Raw genomic sequence first — 10,375 nt, 5'->3', positions numbered from 1 at the left:
TGTTCGAGGTAAATATCCCAATACCGACTTCAAATAAAATCTCTCCTATGGTAATAAGGGAATTTGAATTTCTCCTTTAAAGGGAATTTAGACTCTACCCTGAAAACATTTAGAGAATGGACAGATTTTTTTTTATTCTCCACAGAAAGAGAGTGCAGAAGCCAGCATTAATCTTTTTAAATTATATCTGTTTTTGGATAAAAAAAAGAAAAGTCAAGTCTATTCTAAAAAGCAAAGGCCATTTTGGGTCATTAGAATCATATACTTTTGGGGGAAGAAGAAGTTAATCTTGCAGAAAGATGACTATTTGCAAAAAGGCAAATTGCCCAAGGCATGGTTTTCTCAAGTGAAGGTGAACTCTTGAAGAAAGGGAAGTAAGTACACAAGACCAAGGATTTAGAGAGAGTGTGTTTTCTCCTGGATGACAGTGAAAGTATAGATTCATCTCTTTCACAGCTGCTGGCTCTAGAAACTATCAATTTAGAGGAAAGGTTGTTTGTATGTTCCATTATCCGAGATTGGTTTTCTCCAAATACTGTTATGTTGACAATGGACAAATGGCGGCAGGAGGAAGAATGAATAATATGGTGCTAGTCTCACTCACTCTGCCTGTCATTAACGTCACAAATCCTCACTTACTGATAAACACGCACTAAGCCAGTGTCTCAGAGAGCCGTAGAAGGTGGTTTAATATCACAGCTGGGCCGGGAACTCTGGAGCTGAACTATTTGGCTTATGTTATCTCCATAGCTAGGGAGTCAATGTTTCAGGGTCTTGATTTTCTCATCTGTAAAATGGGCAATTTGAAAATTGTGACTTCTGTCTCTTAGAATTGTGAAGACTCAATACATGACAGCCTTAAAAAAAAAAAAAAAAAAAAAAAAACAGAACAGAACAGAACAGAACAAACAAACAGACAAAAACAAGCACAGTGCTTGAAACATAGTAGCTTTTCTCTTAGTCTTTCTTTGTAGTGAAGGTTGAGCAAAACAACCCTACCATTATCCCACCTGAATTACTGGCCAAACTAAGTAAGATTGATAACTACTTATTTTAATTTCATGGACGTATATATCTTCCCCTACTTATAGCCATTTTCATAGCAAATTCATAAGTTGTTCCACATTCAAAATAAATTACTGTTCTTTCAAAAAACCCATGGACTGCTCCCCCACAAATAAAAAGCAAAAACAAACAAATAAAAACCCTCATCTGTGAAACAATGGCCTCCACAAGTGACTTAATCAGCAGTTCTAAAACTGCCCTCACTTAAAGGTTTAGAAATTCTTGAGACAAATACATATGGATATGAAAGTTTGGTTTTGATTTGATTTCCCAAACTTATTTAATTTTTAGACTTTAAAAATTTTGCATAAATAATTTTCATTTACTTTGTCTAATTCAAAAGGCAGCAATAGAAGTGCTGCTAGGATGCACTATGATAAACATTCTTCTATAAGTCGCTGAAATAATGAAACTTTATTGTCATATATACTGGAATACACGTTACATAATACATATATCATGTTACATATATTATACATATATTATAGTATATATAGTCCACTAAATTGATGGTTCTTTGAACTAGTATCTGTGGAAGAGATGAATCTGTACTCTTCACTGCTAAACAGGAGAAGACATCCACTCTCTCTAAATCATTGGTCTTATCCCTTCTCTTCCTTTCAACTATTCACCTTCACTTGAGAAAACAATGCCCTAGGTAATTTTCTTGTATGCAAAAATGTCTCTTAGATAGAATAACGTCTTTCTTCTCCCCAAAGTATATGATTTGAAATAATGAAACCCTGAGTTGAGAAGTTACTTTCTTGTGAGTGTGACAAGAAGCAGCACAATCTTCCCAAGCAGGTGAATGGGAAGATGAGATCCCTTGTTATGGAAGGATCCCTGGGGACAGTGTCATCAAGGTGAATGATGATGATGATGGTGAAAACTGAAAGCCAACTGCTCTCCTAGAAGTCCTTCCAAGTAAAGGCCTTATTGACCACCCAGTGTGTGCTAGCCATGGGATCCCACCAGTCTTCCTGGGTCAGAGCAGTGGTTCTTAGCTTTGCCCCCTGCTCCACTCAGGGGACATCTGACAACATCCGGAAACATTTTTTGATTGTCACAACTGGGAGAAGGGCTACCACTGACATCTAGTGGAGAGAGTCCAGGGGTGCCGCTAAACATCCTACAACACAGGAAAGTCCCTACCGCAAATAACTGTTCAGTCCAAAAGGTCAACAGGGATGTGATTGAGAAAACCTGGCTTAGAAAGAGCTTCCTTGTTATGGGATTCAGAGCCCTCTTGTACAGGTTAAAATTGTAAGGTGATAATGGGATATCTGGGCTGCAGGTTAGCCCTGAGAATGCCCTGCAGTGAAAAGATAGAGAGTTTTACCCTTTGCTTTTTTTTTTTTTTTTTTTAATCATTATGTCCAGAAAAAAGAAAGCTATGTGTGGGCTATTTTAGAGGACTTCAATGATCTTTCTAAGAAAATTACACAAACTAAACATTGCATACTACTAAGTACTTGAACATAATATGAGCTGTCATTCTGGATGAGCCTGTTAGAAATAATCAGTGATTTGTTGGCATGTAAAACAGGACGGAAGTGAATTTGAGGATCAATATTCAATTGAGGCTATGCTACATAGCAGATACTAGGGATACGCTGGTGGGCAAAAAGTTGCATTCTTCATGGAGCCAACAGACCTAGGGCAAAGACAACTGCAAATCAAATGATAACCTAAATCAGTGTAAAATTAGTTTGGGAGAAATGGGTTGGTGTAGATAATTGTATTGTTCTTATTATATAAGTGATATCAACGTCCCTCTCCAAACAGGGTTTGTTCAGATGAACACGAGGCGTTCTTTGTAATATGCTGGAGTACAAGGTGGGCTGCTTCACCATGTTGATGTATGGAATCAGGGTGAGAATTCTAAAGGAGGGTGCTGAAGGTACATACAGCAAGGTCTCAGTTGAGGCAAGTGGTTCAAAACCAAAAATCCATGTGTCGAGATAACAGGCATAAGCTACGATGGACACTAAGGTTCTGAGAAGTTCAGTGATGGAGAAACACACAAAGGGGAAGGAAGGAGAGCCTGGAAGGATCCGCAGACCATGGCTGGTTCACTGCCTGTGACTCTTCCTATGGACAAAGCAGAGCAGGCACCCTTCCCCGAGAAAGCCTTTCCCTTAAGAAGGGTCGGGGGAAGAGTCTCCTCGGGTTTGATGATCAAGTGCTCTTAATGAAGTCCTGGAAATTCTTCCTGTGGGGTATGAATCTCTCAAACCACTGTTCCAGTTTACACCTTCTGCGATGTGCCAATGCTGGGCCTGGCCTTGCTATCATCAGGATCCCAGTACTTTTTTAAAAAAGATTCTCTAATTTCTGGCTAGGTTGCTGGAGTGCATGGTGGAATATGGGGTCTTAGAAGGTTAGCTGAAGTGAGTAGTTGAAAAAAACAAGTTGCATGTCCATGGAAGGGACAGTGGAATAGAGGCCAGAGGGCTGATGACCTCTGTCACCTCAGAGTTGTCGTTGAAAGTTTATGCCAGAAGACATGGAATTACACACTACTTTAAGTCAGCCTCTCCCTCATTCCAATATTTACGGCCTTCTTTTTCTACACCTGTCTGCCCCTTTGCTAATCCAGGCCCTACACTGTTTTTTGTTTTTGTTTTAATGAGGGGTACTTTTTGTTCTTGCCTATCACGAAGGGGCTATCCTCATGAACAGGGGCACCGTGTTGCACACTTACAGGAGACACCACGCCCAACACAGTGTGTGTGAATGATGCCCCTGGGCTTGCTCAGTGGACAACCCTTGCAGGAAGCTTATGCGTGTGTTGCTGGATGATCCACAGGGGAAGTGCAGGCAGCTGTTGTTAGCAAGCCTTCCTCCTGCAGGGATGAGAAGAACGCGTGAGTCTGCCTTTGATTGATGAGCTTCCCCAAATAGGGGGCGGTCAGCATGCCTCAGCTTGATTTCCTTTTCCTCCCTGGAACTGGAGGTCATGTCATCTCTCAGCGCTGGTTCCTTCCCCTCTCCCTCCTTCCCCCAGGATCTGTCTGCTTGTTTCAGCCCCTAACATCTGCTCATATTGCTCCCGCAACCTTCTCTCTCACCACCTACCCTATAAAGCCCTCCTCTTGTTTTTTTGGGAGAGGGAAGCTCTTGCCTCTTTCTCCACTCTGTTTACATTACTTTTTATGGCTCACAGTATCTCTTCATTTTTTTTTAAATCATTTTTTATCATTTGGATCATCCCACCCTTTACCCTACGATCGAGATCCATATTTGGAAGTTTAAAATCAGGATATTAACTGTTTCTTGTCCTTTGCATTCCTGCTATAATGCAATGCCCCTGACTAATGAAGCAAGTAGAAACTATTGGAAAGAAAGAAAAATACAGAAATGAATGTAGCAAGAGTTGACCTTTTTGAATTCATGGGTAAATGACCTGGTCCTCCTACTCTTAATGTGAGTTCCAGGATGTGGGAGCCATGTGTCTTGTTCTGTGTTTACAGAGCTTCTGGCATAGTGTCTGACACAAAGCAGACATTGAACAAATATTTGTGGGCTAAATAAATGAACGTTATCATTTCTGTGGACATTGTGTTATATCAGTTTAGGGTTGTTTTCAGTTGCACATAAATGAATCATTGTTACAGATGCTTAGCCAAATGGGGAGCTATTTTTTCCCTCATACATTTAGAGCCTGGAACCCCAGGATGGAGTAGCTATGCACAGTTGCCACTAAGGAAACAGTTTTTTGTTTTGTTTTGTTTTATCTTTTTGAGACGGAGTTAGCCACTAGGTCTGGCTAATTCTTTTGCATTTTTTTGTACTTTTTGTATTTTTTTTTTTTTTTTTTGAGACAGAGTCTCGCTTAGTTGCCCAGGCTGGAGTGCAGTGGCCCGATCTCGGCTCACTGCAAGCTCCGCCTCCCGGGTTCACACCATTCTCCTGCCTCAGCCTCCCGAGTAGCTGGGACTGCAGGCACCCGCCACCACGCCCGGCTAATTTTTTGCATTTTTAATAGAGACGGGGTTTCACCGTGTTAGCCAGGATGGTCTCGATCTCCTGACCTCGTGATCCGCCCGCCTCGGCCTCCCAAAGTGCTGGGATTACAGGCGTGAGCCACCGCGCCCGGCCACTTTTTGTATTTTTAATAGAGATAGAGTTTCACCGTGTTCGCCAGGATGGTCTTGATCTCCTGACCTCGTGATCCGCCCACCTCGGTCTTCCAAAGTGCTGGGATTACAGGTGTGAGCCACCGCGCCCAGCCCACAAACAGTTTTATTTTTCTGCTCTGTTCTTTGCAGAAAGAACTTTTTTGAACTCAAAGTTCAAAAAGCCTTATGCAAAGGTGGCTTCATGCAAAAGCCTTATCCAAAGGTGGTACCACCTCCGAGCACACAGTGAATCTTTATGATGAACCAGATGCATTGGTGTGTTTTCATTGGGAAAATTATCGCCTTCCCAGAAGCTTCACTGACATCTCATTAAGGAAGCTGTATTGCCCCTTGCAGCAAGAGACCTGGAAGTTACATTTATTTTCATCTAAGCATGTCATCACCTGGATCGTCTTGGTGTCTACTACTGCTGTAAGAGTTTTAGCAGTGATCATGTTGTGTTTACATTTTGTATTTTGTATATTTGATTAGTATAAAAATGTGTTATTAACTAACAAAATAATTTTATAAACATGATTCCTAGCACTATATTTTTGAGAAACTTTTTGTATAAGACCTAAAGTTCCTTAAAGGAGGAGACCTAGAAATATTTTTGACAATGTCTTTTAAAAAAACCCAAACCTTGTTGTAATCATGCTCATGAGCGTAAATCCAAACTGATTGCAACTGATCAGTAATTTAAAATTTAGATTAAGCAAGAGTGGGAATGAAAGATAAATGATCTCTTTAAGGAAACATTCAGTTAGTGTACTCCTATTCATCTGCACTAAAGGCATATTTTTTCATATATTCAAAACATGGATTCATTCATCGGTTAGCTCTGAACAATCGCTGCACACCTCCTAGGTTAGGAGTAGGGTTACAGGTGCTTTGCAGGCTCACGAAGGCATCTGCTGAACAACACGTATGAAATGCCAGCACCTGCTGGAGCTAGGATGCCCCATACAGTCGACAGGATGGAGCCCTCACAGAGGTTGCATTCTAGTGGCAGAAGGCAACAATCTAAACAAATATACAAACCAAAAAATAACACCATTTATGCAGAATTCAGTGCTTGAAGAAAATAAAATAAGGCAATAGAGTAGAAGGTAATGGGTAGAACAGGGAGCCCCTTCAGACTGAGACCCAGTAAAGAGGAAGGAGCCATCCATGGCAGAGTGGGGACAAGGGCTCCAGGCAGAGGGCACAGACAGTCCAAAGCCCTGAAGCAGGAATAATTTAGGGTTCTTGACTAAGGGTAATGGCTGATGTGGCTGAGTGTGGCGGTCGGGGAGACAGTAGGACCAGAGCACATAGGCCCCAGGACACCTGAAGGAGGTGAGAGTTTATCCTAAGTGAAATTAGAGGCCACTGGAGCATCGTGCCTGATTTATGATTGAAAGCCTCTCTCTGATTAGCTGTAGGGGTCAGGGCTGGGAACAGGGAGATGGGCTGGCAGGCATTGCTGTGGAGTAGGAGATAGGGGTCGGTGGCTTGGATTAAGGTGATCGCTGTGGAGTTTTGACGAGAGATATGGTTTAGGATCTACCTAGGAGGTGGAGCTGATAAAATTTGCTGTGACCCGCTGTGGGGTGGAGCGGGGAAGAGAATCAAGGATCACTCCTAGGTTGCAGCTCAGGCTGCAATAATAAAATCCCACCGGCTGCGAGGCGTAAACAACGAAAACTCTTTCTCACAGTTCTGGAGGCTGAAAGTCTGACATTAAGGAGTCAGCAGGTTTACTGGTTCCTGTGGCCTCTCTTGGCTTGCTGATGGCCACCACTTTCTTGCTGTGTTGTCATGTGGTCTTTCATTTGTCAGTGCATCCCTGTTGTCTCTCTGTGTGCCCACATTTCCTCTTCTTATAAGGACATCAGTCAGATTAGATTAGGGCCTACTCTAACTGCCTCATGTTTAACCAAATCACCTTACAAAAATCCTGTTTCCAAATACAGTCCAACTCTGAGGTGCTAGGAGTGAGGGCTTCAATATAAGAATTTTGAGGGGACACAATTTGGCCCGCAACAGTCCCCAAGGCGCAGGTGCGCAGATTAAGCCCAGCAAAGGAGCTGAATAGGAGAACACAGAGAATTGCTTTAAAAGTCAGAAATGCCACAAAGATGAAGACTGCATTGAAAACCAGAGCTGGGAGTCTAAGATATTTCTGTTGGTCGGAATAGTACTCCCAGGGTTCACAATGCCAGGAAGGAAATTAAAAGGAAGATGAGAGTGGAAGTGAGGGTGAGGAGGGAGGGGGAAAGGGAGGGGAGAAGAAACCTTTTGAAATGACCCTGATTATTATGCTGAGTGAGAAACAGTATCATGTGTAATTATATTTACTCAGGTTGATTCTGAACTTTTGCTTTAAAATAAAATGAATTTCATGATTGCAGGTGAACTTTGATACTGATAAGATTGGTGATTTCTTTGGGGAGTGAGATGGACGGAAGTAATTCATGTTGTGAGACTGTGGGGGTAGTTGGTAAAAAAGAGTAACCCAGCTCCAGGTTACATTTGGCAGTTGCCTCCTTAGTGCTGTGAATTCATGGCAATGCAGGGAAAGACTTTCTCACAATGAAAACACTTGTTTTTTTCCTAATTATACAAATAATATGTGGTTATTCATGTATCACTTGTGCACTATGAAATATTCAAACAGTGTTGAAAATGTATTTGAAAGAAAGTGAAATCATCTGATATTCCACCCCTAAGATAACTGTCATTAGCAATTATTAGTTATTATTTCTCCATGCTTTGCTTTATGCATATACATGCACATCTATAATTCACACCGTGCAAGCAATTTTATTTCAAGTGGTATAAATGTGTGAATGTGAGTGTGCATGTACACGTGTGCATGCGTGTGCATGTTTGTGCACTATGTCAGAGTGTGTGCATGCGTGTGTGTGTGCATGCATCCCTTCCCTCTCCTCCACCATTCCCTGGGAACCCATGTTAGCTGTCTGGTTTGCATCCTTCTCTCTTTTCTCCAAGGACTTATGTCTATTTACCAATACACACTGATATGTGCATTCAAGTGCAGGTGCAATTTTAAAATTAACATCTGTTTTTGCAAAAATGTGATCTCGAATGTATCTGTATATGCAAACACATATTTTCCTCATCTTACTTTCTTATTCCCCTCTATTCTTATGAGCGTTCTGCCTCGTGAGTGCTAATAGTGCATCTGCTCTATTCATGGAACTCAATTTCTATGTCTATCGAGGTGCTGCCGTATTTCATGAACATCCCTTCTGTTCTCATGGCATCCTTATATCAGCGTGGCCTCAGCTCTCCTGGCTTCTCTTTCTTCCCACGTCTTTGTGCGGGAGCTAATGGGGCACTTGTTGATGGACAGATGATGTGATTAGATGCTCCATTAGCATACACCTCAATAAACTTTTTTCAGAGCACGCTCCCTCTCTGCATGTTCATTTCTTGTAAATGTCAGTGAGTTAGAGGGTATTGATAAACATCACTACTATTAGTTATTCAGCTATCTGGATCACAGTTTGAATTGCTCCTGACCTTGGTTTGGAAATCCACAAAGCACTTCTCTGACATTTTTGTCTTTGTTGCAGCTTTCATAAAGGTAGAGGCTTTGTTCTTTTCTCCTCACTGGAGAGATTTAGGTTCATCTCAGAGGCGTATATAATCCAGTCTCTGTGGCTTCTCTTCCTACAGAGTCCACCCAGACAACTTCCCCACCACCTGCTGGCCTCTTTCCCACCATTTTACTAGCCTTGATGCAGAGGATGTGCATTACTTACCTGAACCTGCCTGATAAGCAAAGTTGTTTCTATTGAAGTTATATTCCAGTCCTTAAGTGAAACTTTATTCTATTTGAGTATGCTTGGGTGGCAGAAAGGAAAATTAGCCTATTCTCCTGATTAGTGTACTTTCCACTGTAGAAACTGTTCTTAGCCTAGATCTTGACGCCACGGAAGCAAAATGATTGATTTCTAGTTTTAATGTTATGAAACTTGGGCAAACCAGATATTATTGGTTCTACATTCTTAATAACACACACTAAATGAGTTAGTGAGTTGCAACTGTGAATATCAATCAAATGAGATTTAATGGAAATATATCTTGCTATTATTCAAGTTTAATGCAAACTTGCTAAGATTTTATTTAAAATATTTCATGAAAAGTGAAATAATAATGAAACTGTACAAAGGAAGAAGTTACGGATTGATCAAGAAGTAGATTAACTTGTGATGAGCCTCTGATAGTGGTTCTTTCTCTGGCTGTCATCCGGCAGGAACTGACTGATGCCTGTTTCTGTATTCTGCAGAGGCCAATTCTCTGTAAAGATCAGTTTGGTTATAGACTTGGTCTTACCCAGTTCTGACCCTGCACCCTAGGCTGGGATGAGGCAGTCTGGAGTAGCTAGTGCACCAAGTTCCTATCTTCTTGTGCAGGGACTGTGAGACCACAGGCCAAAGGGGCAGGTGTGTGATTGGAAAGGAGCCTGTGGTGGCTGCCTATGTCCAGCTACATGTGCAGAGTGGTGAGCAGGTATGTGTGCTACTTCTGCTGGGAGGACTCTGTCACCAGAATTTGAGCTGTCCAGGGGACTGGCACATAGATTGATGGTCCCCATGTGATATGGTTAGGCTTTGTGTCCCCACCCAAGTCACATCTTGAATTGTAATCCTCAGGTGTTGAGGGAGAGACCTGGTGAGAAGTGATTGGATTATGGGAGTGGTTTCCCCCATGCTGTTCTTGTGATAGTGAGTGAATTCTCAAGAGATCTGATGGTTTTATAAATGATAAACGGTAGTTTTTTCTGCACTTTCACATGCTCTCTCTTACCTGCCACCATGTAAGATGTGCCTACTTCCCATTCTGCCATGACTGTAAGTTTCCTGAGGCCTCCCTCCCCAGCCATGCAGAACTATGAGTCAATTAAACCTCTTTCCTTTATAAATTACCCAGTCTCGGGTAGTATATTTATAGCAATATGAGACCGGACTAATACATCATGCTTGGCCCTCTTGTCACTATATCAGGGAATGTGCAGGGAAAAAAATCTTTTGTTGCTCAAAAGTGAAGCTTCTGCTGCTAGAACATTTCCACAATCACAAAACTTCAGCAGCTAAATATTGGCCTGCTGTGTGTGACTGTGTGTGTGTGTTCACGTGTGCAAATGGTTCTGACTTTCTTTTAGCAACTTAAAAGCAAGT

Source organism: Papio anubis, chromosome 14, assembly GCF_008728515.1.
Source record: "Papio anubis isolate 15944 chromosome 14, Panubis1.0, whole genome shotgun sequence".
NCBI lineage: Eukaryota > Metazoa > Chordata > Mammalia > Primates > Cercopithecidae > Papio > Papio anubis.
Note: the sequence above shows the minus strand (reverse complement) of the source record.